The following is an 18,179-nucleotide window of genomic DNA, read 5'->3' on the forward strand; positions in this document are numbered from 1 at the left end:
CACTTTTGAGGAGGCGTGAGCAGGAAAGAGCCGACAGTAAAGATTAGAGATTTTTTTTTTTTCTGAAGAAGAAAGTCACTATGCGGTTTTCCCAAGTTAAAATTACATTCATTTTAATCTAAGTAAATTCTATATACAAAACTTGGTAACATACAAGCAGTCTTTCCCTATTACTAGAAGCCTCTGATCTAAAGATATCTCCAGTGGAAGAAATTTGTTGGACTTGGCCCCTTCTAGCAAACTGATTTTTCATCCTGTAGCTCTTCCAGAGCTCAGTGGAAGCCTGGAAGGAGGAGGTGCTGGTGGCTGGGCAGCGGTCCCCGGGGCTCTGTCCTTAGCTTCTGCAATTCTGGCCTGAATTCCTGATAGCTTTTATCCACTCCTGTCGCTGTTCCTCCGTGGATGACTTCTATACCTCTGGTCCTGGTTCTCCAAGTGCAGAAGTCAATTTCAAACTTGTTTTGTGGGCATTTCCCATGGAGGTCCTGCCAGGACCACCAATGTGTCTAAAAAAAGAATCTTCCGTCCCCCATCAGCTGCTCTCCACTGACTCCCTATGTCAACGACATCATGATTTCTGCAGTTGCCCAGGCACAAAACCTGACTATTCCTTCTCCAAAACCAACTGCCAAGTCTAAGAGTATTTTTGAATTATCTCTCAAATGTTTTCCGACTTTTGGTTCCCTCTGCTGCAATCTTAGTTCAGGCTCTGGTACTTCCCTCTGGGACATTCTCCCCATAGCAACCCAGAAGAATCTTTCTCAAATATAATACCAGTGGCATTCACTTGCTCTGCTCAAGAAGCTTCTATTTCCAACAACTGCCCGTGAAATTAAATAGAAATTAAATTTGGCCAGGCATGTAAGGACCTTTTATTTATTTGGCCACAGTGAACGTTTTCTGCTGTATCTTCTACTACTCTCCTTTTTATTACCATATATTTGATGTCTAAAGACAAATGGTTTGCCCAGATCCAAGCTACTCATGCCATTCCTTCTGCGAGGACTACTCTCCCATTCATATCTTCCCAGCTGAAGATTCTATCCATTCTTCAAAGTACATCTCAAGTGCCACACCCCTTCAAGGTGTTTCCTCCAAAGATGTGAGCTCCTGGACCTCTCTCTTCTTGATCCCCTGATAAAGAATGCCTGTTCTGTTAGTAAGAACCCCTTCTTATGCTGCCTAGTCCTGCTTATTACCAGTCAGCAGGCAAAGGGTATTGAATTGCTTATTTTCGGAAGCCCCAAAACATCTGCCGTTGTATCCCCTATGTGCTAAACTTGCACTAGGTCCATGTAGAATCGATCTCATGGAGCAAATCAGAGGATCAGTGTAGGAAGGAAAATCCCAGATTGGGAGAGTTTACAAAAAGAAATACGGGCGGAGATGACCTTTTCCAGAATGCCAAACACCTTGTCACACTGATGTCGTGGGACACGACTGGTCATTATCTTAGCTGCTTCCTCAGGAAACTTTCTGGTAGCTGATTCAGTACAGTTCTACATCAGCTTTATTAGCTTTTCTTGGCAAGAGGTAAGCCAGGCATGGCAGGGACTGGAGATACAGTGGAGCTTAAGGCAAAGATAGTTGCTGTCCTCATTGAATTTTTAGTCTTCTTTAGAAGTCTTTTTTTTTTTTTTTTCTTCTGGAAACATTATCTGTGACTTATGACCTATAAACATAAGTATTATGGCGGAGCTCCTGGGTGGCTCAGTCGGTTAAGTGTCCGACTTCGGCTCAGGTCATGATCTCACGGCTCATGGGTTCAGGCCCCACGTCAGGCTCTGTGCTCACAGCTAGCTCAGAGCCTGGAGCCTGTTTCAGATTCTGTATCTCCCTCTCTCTCTGACTCTCCCCTGCTCACGCTGTCTCTCTCTCATAAATAAATAAAACATTAAAAAAGATTAAAAAAACAACAAAAGTATTATGGCTTACATATAATATGTCAAATATTTACATTATGAATACCTTGGCTGCATTTAAAATACTCCAGAGTGCTGATGCATAGGAGCACATGTACCCCAATGTTCATAGCGGCACTCTCAACAATAGCCAAAACATGGAAAGAACCTAAGTGTCCATCAACAGACGAATGGATCAAGAAGATGTGGTTTATCTATACGATGGAATACTACATGGCAATGAGAAACAATGAAATCTGGCCATGTGTAGCAACATGGATGGACCTTGAGGATGTTATGCTGAACGAAATAAGTCAGGCAGAGAAGGACAGATACCATATGTTTGCACGTATAGGAGGATTAGGAGGAACTTAACGGAGGACCGTGGGGGAGAAGAAGGGGGGAAATAGTGGGGGAGAGGGAGGGAGGCAAACCTTGAGACTCTTGAATGCTGAGAACAAACTGAGGACTGATGGGTGTGGGGGGGGAGGGGGGAGATGGGCACAGAGGAGGGCCTTTGTGGGGATGAGCACTGGGTGTTATATGGAAACCAACTTGACAATAAACTATTTGTAAAATAAATAAATAAATAAAATAAAATACTCCAGAATAACAGGGATCATTTCTCCAGTTCCTTTCCTAGATGTAAGGTGAATCTGGGCAGACCATGAATATTTGTGATGATGTGCTAATTTGATAGCAACCCCAATTTCGTTTATAGAATGCATAATCTCTTCGCAATGCTAATGAACAAAGACGCTTATATGGTAAGTACAGGGGTCCCTTCTATATTGGGAGACTTGCTTTAATTTACCTTTTTGTGATTCAGTTATGCAAGCAGAAGGTAGTGGATAGAGACAAATGGAGTATGTATGTGAGCTTCTGAAATAAAACAGTTTTCGATGTTATGAATACACAATTCGAGAAAAACACCTATGTATTTCTCTGAAAATTACAAGAGAATGAAAACACACACTCGCACCGGCATCCTATGTGTACTGGGTGTATCTTATCTAATAATGATGCCTTGTTTGAATGCAATCGATGTAGGGCATATTGCGGGTCATCTTGTATTTTAGACTCCTTACCCTCCCCATCCAAAATGTTCAACAAATACGAGTGCGAGGGGCTTCAACGCCTTGGAGTCAGGGACACCCAAAGCCGCTGCAATGTATCAAAGGCTTAACGTTTCTTTTTGGGACGATTCTTCCAATTCCCACGGGCGAGCTGGGGCTCCACGGGGTATGTGACACTGATGCGCCCTCCCCCACATCCCTGTGCGCCCCAAGCCCCCGCCAGCCAGATGCAGCCTGCCCCCCCCCCCACCCCGTGTCATTGGCAGGAAACGGTCGCGGGGTCCAGGAGGTCACCCAGGGCTCTGACTACGGGCGGGCGCAAGTGCCACCGCCTTCAAGAAGTACGTGACCGAGGAGACACCCCGGCTGTTCCTAGCGCTCCCCACGTTGCTAATTCCGCGCCATCCCATGACCGACCGGTGATTAGCAGAAAGGAAGCCTTGGGGCTGCTTCCGTCTGAACGCGTATATGGGCAAAGCTTTGTCCCGTGCGGAGGCACCTGGCTGGGCGGACCCAGAAGAGGCCAACGAGCCATTTCGAATCCCGCCCTCTCCATCTCATCTCGAGCAATATCCTGAAATGGTTTGCCACATCTGTTTTTAGCCTTCTAAAAACCTTTCTAAATTGGGTTCCTTTTAGTGTCTTTTTAACTGCTTGGACTGGTGTCAAGTTATTATTTTGCTACCAAAAAAAAAAAAAAATGTAAGAGGAATGTATGCTTTTCTAGATGCAGCTTTTCCGTGCCTGGGGAAATCGGGGACCTGAGTCACCTCCTGGCTCTAGGGTCTGCATACAGAGACGTCAAGACCAATGGTTCAGGGGCACCTATTGTAGCCCAGGGACCGCAGAACCAGACGCTTCCTTCCTCTGATCTTTTGCCAGGCTTGGCTGCCTTTTGCAGCCAGCGCTACCTGCACAGCTTCTAGGGCAGGCTGTACCTCCCGTGCATTTCAATTATGGAAGGCAGCAGCTTCCATCCCAGAAAGCAAGGCTCTGATCAGGGCCGTCTAATTACCCAGGTGCCCCAGTGCGGGTCCCACTGGCCAGTGGGCGCTGCTGCCTGCCAATCACCGGGGAGAGCTGCGGGGGAGGGGAGTGTAGGGGGAGATCTCTGCCTCCTGAGTGGGGGTGTCTTTGTTGGCTTTAAAATTCACAAACATGAAACAGTACAGCAAGCAGAATAATCCCAGCATTTCTAACTGCTTAAATTAAAAAAAAAAAAAATCTCCGAAGTTGGTCATTTTTAACCAGCAGCACGGATGATGCCATGTACACATCAGAGGACCCCTGGGGTGGCAGGTTATGCTCCTTAGGCTGGCAGCCCATTACCATCACCGATGGGGCACCCTGACCTGTCTTGAGCAGGTCCTCAAACTTCAGCAGGTGTCGGAATGCCCTGGAGGGCTTGTTAAACCAAGCCCGGCTCCACCCTGGTTTCTGATTCAGTGTGGGGCCCCAGAATGCGCACTTCACACGGCTCCCAGGTGCTGCCGCTGGCCTGCGGACCACACACTGAGTAGCCAGGGTTCCGACAACACCAAGCTGACTGCAGAGTCTGGCTCTCATTAAGGTTGATGTGAGCCTGGGAAAGGCACTCAAGTTTGCCCGAACTGCGGCTCTTCCTCTGTAGAGGGGATGATTTTAGTTCCTATGTCAGTTGTTCTGAGATTAAGGCAGGGACTGCCAAATGTGTCTGCACATTAGAATCACTTAAGAGGGGGGTTATTAAATTCCAAAGCCCAGGCCGTGCTCTGCGCCAATTAAATCATTATTTCTGGGGTGAATCAGAGGCATTGGTAGTTCCTTGTAGCTCCCCAGGCGGCTCTGAAGTGCAGAGACGTTTGGCAACCACCATATTAAGTGATAAAATGTAGTTAAAACATTTGCTCTAGTGTGTTTCATTCAAATAATGGATATTCTTTTCCTATTATTATTTTTTAAAGTTGATTCATTTATTTTGGGGAGAGAGAGACGGAGAGGCAGGGAGAGGAGAGACAGAGAGGATCCCAAGCAGGCTCTGTACTGTCAGCGCAGAGCCCGATGCAGGGTTTGAACTTATGAACCACGGGATTATGACTTGAGCCGAAATCATGAGTTGGACCCTTCACTGACTGAACCATCCAGGTGCCCTTTTTCTCTTTATGATTAAGTGATAATTTTGTGATCAGGACTATAGGTGATCACGGGAGTTTGAAGGGCAGGAAGTTCACCAAGGGTCTAGAGGTGAAGTGGGGTTCTCCGGAGAAGGAAGAAGGAAAAGCTGTGACATGTGTGCATGGTTTCCGAGGGGAAAACAAAGCTAGTAGAAACTCCACTGCTTCCTTCACTGTCCTTTCCCTGCAAACGATATTCTGGGGGCCAGGAGGGTTTGGGAGCAGTCCAGTCTTCCACTAAGGTGGTTTGAGGAACTCTCAACAGAATTTAGGAAGTGGTGCCTGTGATTTGCAGGGGGAGGTTCTTATCCAAGAGAGCTGGGAGGAATCCCAGAGAAAGCCAGTTTCCAAACACTCGTTTTCAAGATCATTACAACCGCCGCACAGAAGGCTTTCATGCTTGGGAGTTCAGCACTGGGAATCACTGCGCTCTCCGGTCTGAGGCTGCACAGAGTGGCTCAGGGAGGGGCAAGCGATTGGCCAGAGAGAGAGAGCCAGCACAGGTCAGGGCTGGGCCCCCTCCTGTCCACTTCATTCCTTCCATTTCTCCTGTCCTAAAATAAAGAAACAGGCGCAGGCACCCTGCAGGCTCAGGGAGGGCGAGTGACTGGCTCCAGGTAATAATGAGCTAGGTGGGTGGCGGGCGAGGGAGAGGCTGCAGACCCAGGTGCTGGCCCCAGGTCCAAGGCTCTCTGCGAGGAGGAGGGAACTCAAAGCGGATGACTATGTCTGCCAGGTCTGGCTTCAGGAACCGATAGCAAGTGGGAAGCAATAATTTTAGCTACCTTGCCTCGTTAGGAGCAAGAGAGGGTTCGCAGGGCGGGTGCCGGGGGCGGGCAGGAAGAACAGAAGCACACTCTGAAACCATTGCTCATTTTTATCCAGGATCACAAACTGCTGTTTCTACTGCTGCCTTCTGTATCACCGATCCTGGCAGCTGGCAGGAAGGAGCCCGGGGCAGAATGGAAAGGGCTATTTACGTGCACTGTGCATGGGTCCCGGGACTCGTTTTGCTAAGAAACTCATGAATAAGAAGGCAGCTCACAGAGTTGGATGTGAGCTCTTAACTTAAGCTGGGGGCACCACAGTGTGATCTAATAAACACAACTGTAAAAAGGGGTAGAAGAGAGGAAAAAGAAAAAGTTACTTTAAAAGTTTTGATTTGTCAAGAGATTTTCAACAGCCCTTTTTTTTTTTTTTTTTTAAACAAGAGTCATCCAAAAAGAGAACGGACCACGGTACTATTAATAGCTGCGTTCGGGGCCAGCTAAGTACAGCTCTGATACAGATCTGGGATAGCAAGAGCTAGAACACTGCTAGAAACACAGTTAAAAAAAGAGCTCCAGTCAAGAGCAGCTGCCAGCCAAGATTCCAAGAGGTCAGATTTATTATAACCCCCCAAATTTTTTTTATAGTTTTCTCGCAGCAATAAAAACTTTCATTCATTTAAATACCCTGAAAATACAGATTGCCTCGGTCTCAGGGTGATGGAGTCATATGGACAAGCAATTGCTTTCTTTTTCTCGCTAGCTAGCTTGTGGTGCTGCAGCCAGTGACTTAAACTCCTGGAGCCCCAGTTTTCTCCTGCATAAGATAATAGCACTGATTTCTTAGGGAGGTTGGGAAGATCACCTGAGATAATACCTATCAAGGCTTTGCATAAGTACCTGGCTCATAAGAGGGTTCCTAGTTTCCAGTTTCCTAGTTCCAGACCTGCTCCATATGGCTCTGGGGCCTCCCTTGGGCAACATCCTTGAAGACCGTTTCGAAACTGGCACTAAATCGTGAACTTCTGGAGGTCTGGAAAGTTTGACTTTGAGAAAAGCACTTCATAGCCTGAGTAGATCCCCCTTTCAGACCTTCAAGCTCCTGTTGAACTCCCCTCCCCACCCCCAAAGCTTCTGGCTTTCTATCTGGGTTTCCAACCGTGCCGATTAAGTAATATTACATATACTACTTATAATGACGCACAAGGTCACAGCCATATCCATAACATTTGTTTTCATCAATTGCAAAGAAACACATGGGCTGATGTGACCTTTGTGGAATTTTGTCAACTTACAGACCGCCTGAGGAATCTGTCTTGTTCCTTTTCTCTCTACTCCATGTGGATGAAAAGGTTCCTACCCAATTAGTTCAGAAAGCATCAGCTCTACATATATCCTGACGGCTGGTCCTTACCTTATTCAGTAGATCTGGCTTTGACTTTTAGCTATTCCCCAAATGTAAGTCCTCCCGCCACAGGACGGACATTCTCCACCGCCGAGGACAATAGAAAGAGTGGGTCACAGAGTCTAAAGATCATTCTGAAAGATGAGTTTCAGAAGTCCTTTAAGCAATGATAACATCATATGTGTATCTGTATCTACATCTGCATCTATATATCTCCGGAGGGGATATTTCTTAGAGTGAAATCTGATGTATCTTTCAGAAAAAGAATCTATATTTTTTTCTCTCACTGGGAGTCTTCATTTGTACTAGGGTAACAATTTAGATCTATAGGGGGCTTTTCAGTTTATAAAGTTTTCTCTCTGTTGACTTTGTGCAAGTCGCCAAAGGAGCTCTGGCTAGACCATATGGAGGTTACAATCATTCTAAGCCCTAGAATGCTCTGATCGCATGCCATCTCATGCTAATTTTGTGGGGCCACAGTATTTATCTATTTGATAAATACATAAGCTGAAGCTGGGAGAGATTAAGAGATAGACTTGGAAATTTAGGGACTCAATGTTGTGCCTTTGATGTAGCCAAGCTTGTGTCTTAGCTCAGGACTGTCCTGCCAGTCATTCAGACAGCCTCAAAAGCCCATGATAAACAGAACCCAGGCCAGGCATTGCTGGGGTACAGAGAGGAAAGCTGTGGTTCTAATGCTTGTGAAGAGACAGGTACGTAAATAACAAATCTGACTCACAGCAGAATGATAGGCAAGCTTAGTAGTCATGGATACATTCCCCAGAGCCACAGTTTGGGTTCAAAGCTTGGCCTCTTTTTCCGGCTGTGTGACTGCTGGCATGTTACCAAACCTCTCTGTGGCTCCATTTCTCCCTTTGTAAAATGGGGATCATAATACAGTTTTATAAAGATTAACTAGATCCTTCTTTGTAAAGCTCTGAGAACATGCTTGGCACAGGTGAATGGTTACAAAAATTAACAAAATAAAAACTGCTACTGGAAGTCAGAGGAAAGAATATTAATTCTAAAGAGAGAGATTCAAACCTGTACAAGGGAGACAACATTATAGACTAGATCAGAAGGGTGAAGTTCAGTGTTCATGGGTGGATGGACTAGGGAAGGCGTTCTAAATGGCGAAACTTGGCAGAGGCGTCTCCAGGAAGCCTGAGTCGTCCCGAGTCCCTGTCGGGCTGGCAGAAGGGGTGGTGGTGCCCCGAAGGATGGGATTCTCCCAATGGCGTAAGAACAGTCCCTGTTTCATGATCTCCAGTTGTTCTGACACTGCCCTGGCTCACTTTGGTGCGATCGTTTAAAATAACAGAAATGGGGTAGGGATATAAGGTGTGTATTCGAAAAGAGGAGGAAATGGATTTCTGCAGGAGTGACGTTTGTAAAGGGTACTTAGTCCCTTTGTGTGAGTGTGCGTAATTGCTGGAACCACCTTGGGGCTCGAGCCAGCTGCCCTGCTGGGATGGACTGCTAAGTGCAGAGTGCAAGCGTTGGGGTGCATGTATGAGTGGGCTGGGCACAGGGGAGCTAGGGGCAGGTGATTGCCCAGGTTCATGTGTCAGGCATCTCTGTCACCAGCTGCTGGGTAGACAGTGGTCGGTGGCCTGCAGAAGCCAGGTGGGGTGATCACTGTAACAGATGCACGTCAGGGTTCCTAGAGCAGGTGAGCTCAGGGACTTGGCCAGCTTCCTCTCCTAGGCTTCCAGGATGTGACCTCTCAGGGTCAGTTATAGACCAGAATGTTCTTGAAAATACTACTGTCCCCCCATGCCATACACACATTCTTTTAGGCAGAGGCATTTTATTTTTAAGGACCACTGATTTAAAAAAAAAAGTTTTGTAACCTCTCTTGAAAATCATATTTAATGATGATACAGCACAGTGTAAAGCAAAGAGGCCTGGCTGGCATGCGGGAGGGCCCGGGGCTAATTCTGGCTGTATCACAATCTAGCCGCGTGATCCTGTGAAAGGCACAGGAACATCCTGGTCCTCAGTTTCCTTATTTGCAGAAGAGGGTAAGTAGATTACATGACTGTTAATATTATCTTAGGTTTGAGAATTATCCAATTACAGGACTCTAGAATGAGTTTCTCTGGAAGCCATATTGCATTAGTGGTCAAGACGGTGGTTCCGGAGTTCCAACAGTGAACTGACAGTTACAAGCTGTATAACCTCGGGTCAGTTTCTGAACATCTGACATCTTCAGTTTATTATCTGGGAAATGGGGATAGCATATGCCTATATCACAGAGCCACGGTGAGAGTCTAACTGCACTGGTTAGCATATGAGGACTACTCACTAGCTCTTAGTGGCAGTTGGCATTGTGTGGTCTTACCATTGTGTCAGTACCTCTATTATTAATAAGGGAATAGCTCATAGCATAGCACAATGGGTGCTCTATTGATTACAACAGCTCATACTCTATTGTCTATGCCAGGATAAGGAAGACAATGAGTTTTAATTTCAGAAGCACAGATTTGAGCTAAATTCCTCTGAGATAGTGTGAGATCTGCTCTTGTTCCAGTGAATCTCTTTGGGTAGGTAAATAGCTCTCAGGGTTAAGGAAGCACATAAGAGGATCTTATATGAGTCACTGGCCTTCCTGGGTCTCAGTATCTTCATCTGTTCTTTTGCACTCTTCCTTAGGTTATCCTAGGAATTGCTAAACAGAGCAAGAGACTTTAAAGAATTTAGGGACATGGATAGATGCGGACCTACCTAATTCTTGACGGAACATTATATAAGTTATCCTAAATTTGGGAAATATGTGATTCAACAAGTTGAATGGACTGAAATTCCTACAAACTCACTCTTGATTTTGGATTCTCTACCCTATAAATCAGAAAGGAATCTATCATTGGTGAGATGATGAATGTACCATGCTTTTCTAGAATAAAAATTCTCTGTCCTTCTAGCATTTTAACTGATAAGGGTTCGGTTTCTATTTCAAGCTAGAACTGAAACTCAGAGAGGTAAACCCAAAAAGAAAGAAGTTGTGCATAGTCCTAAAACCACTCACTGAACTATTTTGCCTCTTTGGCCCTTTGGCCTCTTTGGCTCTTCTCTGGGAGCCCCCCAATGTATACCCACAGATTTACTTGGCCAGATAACCCCAAGCCTTAAAAGACAGAACAAGACCTCAGAAGATGAAATTCGCAGATCTAAAAAGTAGAGATGGGGAAAACTTTTTGCGTTCAAGACAGGACATCATTTTCTGTGGGTCTCAACAAACTATTCATGAATAGGATATACCTGCAGTGTACAGAGTGGGGGGAAAACCAATTTTCGAGTGTTCACGTGAGCAGAACAAAGGTGGAGGGCTATCGCAGCCTGGAGATCACCCCATATTGCATCCAATTACACTGCCAAGAAACTACAGCTGTGTGCTGCCTGTGCAGGTACAAATGTGACCAGGGCTGTGCTATAAAACTCAGGCTAGGATGCACTGTGCACCCCAGGTGCACGGTCCATCTGCTTCACATTCAGGTCTTTCACCCTCTTAAGCACTTTACAGACACTAAGGCAGGTGACCACCTCCATGCAGCCCAGAGACGACTGCAGATAAAGTTCGTGGTAACAGCGTGAGACGAGAGGGGGTCCGAGGCCAGGCCGGTAAAGCAGTGAATACAAAGGAAGCCCAGACACAGATGAACATGAGGATTTTCCAGGATCAGTCAGTTGTGGCAAAGGAGCCAGCACAGGGCCTGAGAATGGGGACCACAAAAGCCAGCACTCGGACACAGTCACCTCTGTGGGTTTGGGCAGAGAATGTTAAAAAGCTGACCTGGATGCAGCTGCAGTGACGCAGGGAGCCAAAAGAGTGTTCTGAGAAACACTTGTTACTCAGCCCTGCAGATTTGCTTTGCTCCTGCAGTACCCTGCACTGTGGCAGTACTGGAAATGGCTGGCAGGAAAGCATCAGATGGCTTATAGCAGGTAAAGTGTTGGCTCCAAAGCCTGATTTGTAACTCATCATCGTTTGGGTAAAAAAAAAAAAATCACTTCACCATTTTTTATTTAAAGGGACATAATGGATTAGGATGAACGGTAAGAACTGAATGCAAAAGGGTTAATTAGGAAGGCAGAATGTAGATTTATTTCTGTCATAACCAGCAGAGCTGCAGTGAACTTCATTCACATCCTTAACGAGCGTGTTGTACACACATGCGTGACTTCAGATTTCAGCCTGTTCTCCCAACATGGAAGAAATCAAGGGAAGGAGACCAATAATGAGAAATTTCCCTTGTATCAATAAGTTATTTTGCACTTGCTTATACATTCCTTTGTCACTATTCTTCCCCTACTTCAAAAACATTTGTTGACTATTTTCTAGTACTTTCTATGTGTCTAGCCTTTTGGGATTCACAGATGAGAGAAGCCAGTCTTTGCTCACAGAGGTTTGGGGTCTGATAGGGGAGGGCAAAATGGAACCCAAAGCGATGTTGTTCCATCTGGTGTGCAACGGAGTGTCATGCCTCTAATATTGGATTCTGAATGTCTTTTTTCAAAACCTTTTTTAAAACGTTTTATTTTTATTTTTTAAGGCGGGGGGGGGGGGGAGAGGCAGAGAGAGAGGGAGACATAGAATCCGAAGCAGGCTCCAGGCTCTGAGCTGTCAGCACAGGGCTCCTGATGCAGGGCTTGAACTCACAAACCATGAGATCATGACCTGAGCTGAAGTTGGACACTTAACCAACTGAGCCACCCAGGCACTCCTGGATTGTAAATGCCTTAAAGGGAGGATCTCCCCTTCTGTGTTTCTGGCCCTCACCTACAGCAGGTTGAGAGGTCATACGATATGTTGCACGTTAAGGAATTGCACCGGAAAAGCCACAGGAGAGATGGACAGAGACTCAAAGGGATTAAGGTTCCTAACATGCACAACATCAGAGAAACAGGAGGCATGTGAAAAAGACTGAAGCCTGATCCTGTTTTCCCCACAGGAAATTGATTAAGTCATTGCGACATCTCCTACACAATCCAGGAGAAAGACATGATGGTCTGCACTTAGAATGAATGGCAGCTGGTCATTCCCAACAAGGCAGAGAGTATTTCTGAAACTGAGGTAAGGATATGTGAGCAAGAGAGGGGGAGAGAGAGAGAGAGAAGGAAAGAGAGAGAGAGAGAGAGAGATGAAGATTTTGGGGAGAAACTTTGATCGGGTTCACAGATTGTGGCAGTTCTGAAAGCGGTCTAGTCCAGTTCCCCAAGTGAGCAAATGTGGAGGAGGGCAATAGCCAGCCTTTAAAAAAATGCAGGTATCACCCCCACACACACACACACTCGCTCACACAAACGTGCATATTTATTTATAGGCACACTATTAGAAATTTTCCAGAAATTGGGGTTAGCATTAGAGGTGTCAAGTTTTACATAGGAAACCTCATTACTTTAATCCTTAAAATGCAGTATTTAGAATTTAATTTAAAACATGGGGCCTGGTGGGGCGCCTGGGTGGCTTAGTCGGTTAAGCGTCCGACTTTCACTTAGGTCATGATCTCGCGGTTCGTGGGTCCGAGCCCCGCGTCGGGCTCTGTGCTGACTGCCAGCTCAGAGCCTGGAGCCTGTTTCAGTCTGTGACTCCCTCTCTCTCTGACCCTCCCCTGCTCATGCTGTCTCTCTCTCTCTCTCCTAGAAATAAATTAAAAACAACAACAACAACAAAAAAAAACATGGGGCCTGGGTGGCTCAGTTGGTTGAGCATCTGACTTCAGCTCAGGTCATGATCTCGGTTCCTGAGTTCGAGCCCTGCATTGGGCTCTGTGCTGACAGCTCAGAGCCTGAAGCCTGCTTCAGATTCTGTGTCTCCCTTCTTCTGTGTTTCTTCCCCACTCATATTCCGTCTATCTCCTCAAAAATAAATATTCAAAAAATTAAAAAAAATAAGACAGATAATAAGCCTTCAGTAAGACTGAGGAATAAAGTTATGTGGTTTTCTCCTTGCCTTATTCTGAGAGTATTTGTTTCCTTTAGTCTCACATTTTTCAAAATTGTCACTCAATTTAGTAGTCAATGAAGCGTCTCCTAGTGAAATGAATTTGTTTTACAATGGTATCCATTTTTGCATGTCCTTTATACCACAGTTTACCTTTCAATTAAGTAGATTGGCTCTCCAAACCGGATTGACGGGCCTTAAGTAACAATGATGGTTCTCTAACCGATTTGGGGAGAGATAGATAACTATTTCTGTGCACAAGGAGACAGTCTTCCAGATGCAAAAGTCACACTTGCAGCTACACAGAACATGATGGGGGGGTGTGCATCGATATCTTTATTAAATGACTGCAAGAGTTCTCCAAAGGAGCCACATTCTCCCCAAACCTCTTTCCTGTTGCACGCAAGGAGACAGATGTGGTGCTGGTTATCAGAAATGTGCATGGAAGGTAAGACTGCCTGATCGTGCCAGTTGATAAACCAGGGGAGGGTTATAGGCGATTTTGCGAACTTTCGAAAAGAGTATCTTCTCTCAAAATCATAATTTACTGTAGCCAGATTAGATCATTTTGAAAAGAAAGTTTATAAATTATAAACTGAGCATCTTTATGGTCTGCATAAATTAAATACAGATAGAACACCGACAGAATTCATCCCGTTGGTACTTAATCACCCACCACAATATTCTACTCTAGGCCTACAAATTCATGTGTGCTAGTGCGGAAGAAATAGGAGTGGACAGCTCTCTCCTGAGGAAGCGACACTCCTGTCCTTTTACTGAAGCATTCCCTTCTGAAAATCCAGACTCCATACTTTCCTCCCCCACGCTGGTGTTCAGAGTGGACACAGGGAGGAGAGGGAGGTCCCGAGGCCACAGGCATTAAAACAGATCTGAGCTGCAGATGCATCTGTTACTCAAATGGATCTCTGAGCCAGAACATAAACAAGAAACATACAAACGTTCTTCATATAAACACGGAATTTTAGAGGTCATTGGGCCTATTTCCGTTCATTTCGAGGATGCGTAAACTAGTATTGGGCGGTGAGACTTGGCTGGTTTAGTCCCTGAGAAATGCCCACAAGGCCCTAGTGTCCCCCTCTGTCCATTCTGCGAGGACTCTGGCTACTGGCTGTCCCAGATTCCTGCCGCCACTGACTGCATCTTGCTGATACCCTCCCCTATTCTTACCTTCTTCCTAAGACAGAAGCATGCCAGCTCCTACCCCCCAGGCTGACCCCCTTCCCCTGCGTCCTTGGGCCTCCCTAAAATAGCTATTTCCACAATTTCCTCAAATCTCTCAGCCCAGGGCCTTGCTCCTATCGTCACCGGGGAAAACGGACGCCATCAGGAGAGGGTGCTACTTCAAGTTTGCTGTCTATGTTTTGGTTCCATTTATTTAAATGCATCCTCATCTGTCTCTGTTCTCCTGGCTCAGAGGAAAAGATGTCCTCTCTCTTAAGGCTGAACTGAAGACCGGCACACTCCTTCCTGCCCCCTTGGGGAGAAAACTCCCTTGGCTGTCCACGTGCTGATGTTCCATTTCTCTCCCTCTCCTGACTCTTTCCTCAACTCATAACATTTTCAGAGGTCTTCCACCTTTATATTTTTAAAATGTTTTATTTATTTCTGAGAGAGAGAGAGAGACAGCATGAGCAGGGGAGGGTCAGAGAGAGAGGGAGACACAGAATCTGAAGCAGGCTCCAGGCTCTGAGCTAGCTGTCAGCACAGAGCCTGATGCGGGGCTCGAAACCACGAACCGTGAGATCATGACCTGAGCCAAAGTCGGATGCTTAACCGATTGAACCACCCAGGTGCCCCATAAAATAGCCTTTGATTGTTCAATGGTCCTCTGCTGCCGCATTTCTCTCTCTCCCCTTCTTGGCTGAGCTTCTGACAAGCTTCAACTCTGTGTGTTCTCATTTTCTACTGTGGCCTTGACTCGGCAGACCGCCTTCAGTCTTCCCCATCTGTTGTGCCTACGGGTTGTTAGGTCACTCAACCTCCATTTGCACACTCATCCTAATGTATTCTTGACTTCCTTCTGGGGAACTTCTTTTTCCCTATGGGGTGGCTTGTCGTTTAGGGACCCTGGACAGCGAGGGATGAGCATATGAATGAACCTGGAGGAGTCAGAGTCATAACTCTGTCTCTGTTATGTGAATCCTGAGCACAGTGAAAAAGGACTGGAAATTGTTGGCACATGTCCTCTCCATACTGGCACCTTGACCAGACTGGCTGGGAGGCCCCTCCACTCACTGGCCCTCTGGAATTGGTGCCATCTTTCCTGTCTGTTTGCAAGCCTTATTCTTCACAGCAACATGCTGAGCTCCTATTCTTCCAGTAAATTTCCCTTTGGCTTAAATGAGCCTGAGCTGACTTCTGTTGCATTTAATCCAAGGGCTCTGATAGGTCTTCGCTCTGAAGCTACTCAGGCAGAAGGTAACCAAAGACTTTTCCTTGTTAAATCCAATGGTTATGTTTTTCGGCCGTCCATACTCTCCTTTTGCAGAATCTCCACTATGCCCCTTTTTCCAAGTCATTCTGTCACTCAGTCCTTCAGGGACTCTCTGCTCCCCACTCCTCAAGTGCACATCCAGCTCTCTGAGAAAGCGTCCATTCTTGCCATGTTCATTTTGAACACATCTCTGCAGTTTCCCCTGGGGAAACTAAGGGAACCTGGGTCTCTGCCTAGAGCACCCTTCCCTCCCTTCTTTGCTAACCGAACCCTAGTTGCTCAGCTCCACATTCAGCTCCATGCACCACTTCCTCCGGTAAGCAGTTATTAACCAACCCTTCCAACCTCACCTTCCAGTCTGATGGAAGGGGACTCTTGTATGAGCTACTAGAGCGTTCTGAAACCTGTCACAGAATTGAGTCCCCTTGTTGGCCTGCCCATTCCTGTGGACATGCTTAATTTACCTTTGTAGCTCCGGCCTCTTGTGACTATATACACTCACAGGTGTAGGAATCCCCTCCTAACTTGTCTGATTGTCCTGTCCCCTTGCCCCTTTCTTTCCCTGTACCTCCCATCTTTGTTCCAATTACATCTTCTTTTCAGACTCCCAACTATGCTCATGTCCACCCTATCACCACCACCACTACCCACACATCCCCCCCCCCCACTGTGGGTGCTCTCCACACTATAACCACATCCTGATCTCTCACTTCCAGGTGCTGTTCCATCTGTTTTCTTTGATTTATGTCTCTAAGGACAAGCTATTCTACTGTCCTTACCACACACACAGCCACTGCTCCACTGCCACAGGGTTTATGGTTATTGCACTGCTGAAACCTGGTATATACTAAAGATGGGGGTGGGGGCCTGTGGAATTGTGGAGAGAGCATGGGCTTTGGAATGAAATGTTCTAGACATTCCAGCTCTGTGCCCTTAGTTAACCTCAATGAGCCTTAGTTTGCTAACTTTGAAAATAGAAATCTTTCTGTGTTTATAGGGTGGCCATGATAATTCAAAGAAATAAGGCTTGTTCAGTCATTTAGCAGAATGCTTGGCACAGAATAGGCACACAATATTACCTCTCTTTCCCTAGAGGTACCTGGCCTCTGTGCAGTTTTTGTCACCACTGCTTACCTTCCCCTTCTTGTTGAAACTGTATTGTCTCTTAGTCATGGATTCTGGAGTCTCTAAGTTCTTGCCTTATTTCTTTTATACATCATTTTGAGTCTCCATTCTGAGCTCCTCTTTCCCCATCTGCCCCTAGATGTAGATATTCACTGGCACTCTGTCTTTATTTCTTCTCTCTGTTTTTTTCCCCCATGAATGCCATGCTTCTGTTAGAGTGGTTATCACTTTGCATTATAACTTTTTGTTTGTCTGTCTTTCTAGCTCTTAGATCATGTCATATCTTTCTATCTTGTTATCCTTAGTCTAGTCCAAATGCTAGCACACGGTAGATACTCAGTAAATGAAGGGAGAATCACATATTTAATAGTTAGTCTCTATGTCTTGAGCGCATGTATCCCTTCAGAGCTTTCTGGAAAGCCCCAGATTGTTCATTCAGCATCTCAAAGCCAGCATGTCCAATATGAATCATGCTGCTTTCTTAAACCTGGTTTTCTTTTTTGGGGGGTGAGGTAGAGAGAAAGGATACTTATTCTTGGTTAATATTCTTTATATCAATCCAAGTCACAATGGTAGAAACCTTGTTCATAATTCAGTTCTTTCCCCTTATTATCTCCAAATTACACCCAAATTGTGTGTGTCTCATAACTTCCCAATGCCATGGCCACAACTCAGGTCCACATAACCTCTCACCGAGAATCTTGCTCCAACCTGACTTGTCTCCATGCCTTCAGTCACCTTTCTAACCCTTTCTGCAGTGGCCTCTAGAACTCTCAACAACACTAATTAGAACAAATGATTCACCAGCTCAGTGCCTTCCATTACAACAAATACACCACCTACTGCTTGCGTCTACCTTTGCCTCCTCCTCGGAAGGCCGCCGACCAGCCTTCCAGACTCCTATAGTCCTACTTCCCCATCCGCTCTCACAGCTGCATCAGACTACTTGCTCTACCCCACCTTGCCATTGACTTCCTTCCTCTGCGTTTTTCCTACAGTGGTTGCTCTGCCCTGTTTCCCAGACAGCTCCAACTCCTCACTGTGTTCTCTGTGATGTCTCCTATGTCCCCTCAGGCAGAATTAGCCCTGCACTGGTGCCATCATCCCTGTGACTCACACGTGTTATAGCTCATTGCCAAAATGGGTGGTTCTCTGTTGCCACTTTTATGTTCCCTTGAGGGCAAGTGCATCATAAACTTCTCCGTATTTCTTAATGCCACAGATATGGTAAATATATCATTAAATGTTGGAGACGTTGGGATGAAAAGGGAGTAGAAAGCCAACTGTTGGGTTTAATTTGTGAACAAGACGAATTGGGCTCTTTCGTTAGTTTTCTTACTTTTAAAGAGGGGA

The 18,179-nt window shown here is 45.9% G+C and overlaps 1 protein-coding gene across 5 annotated transcripts in view; it reads right to left on the reverse strand.

The window, feature by feature from the left end:
- Positions 1-18,179, reverse strand: part of PTPRM (protein tyrosine phosphatase receptor type M) — a 782,304-nt gene that overhangs the window by 31,255 nt on the left and 732,870 nt on the right. The gene's annotated exons all lie outside the window — the stretch shown is intronic.

The sequence above is a fragment of the Hyaena hyaena genome, unplaced genomic scaffold (assembly GCF_003009895.1).
Source record: "Hyaena hyaena isolate Hyena2069 unplaced genomic scaffold, ASM300989v1 scaffold_515, whole genome shotgun sequence".
Taxonomy (NCBI): domain Eukaryota; kingdom Metazoa; phylum Chordata; class Mammalia; order Carnivora; family Hyaenidae; genus Hyaena; species Hyaena hyaena.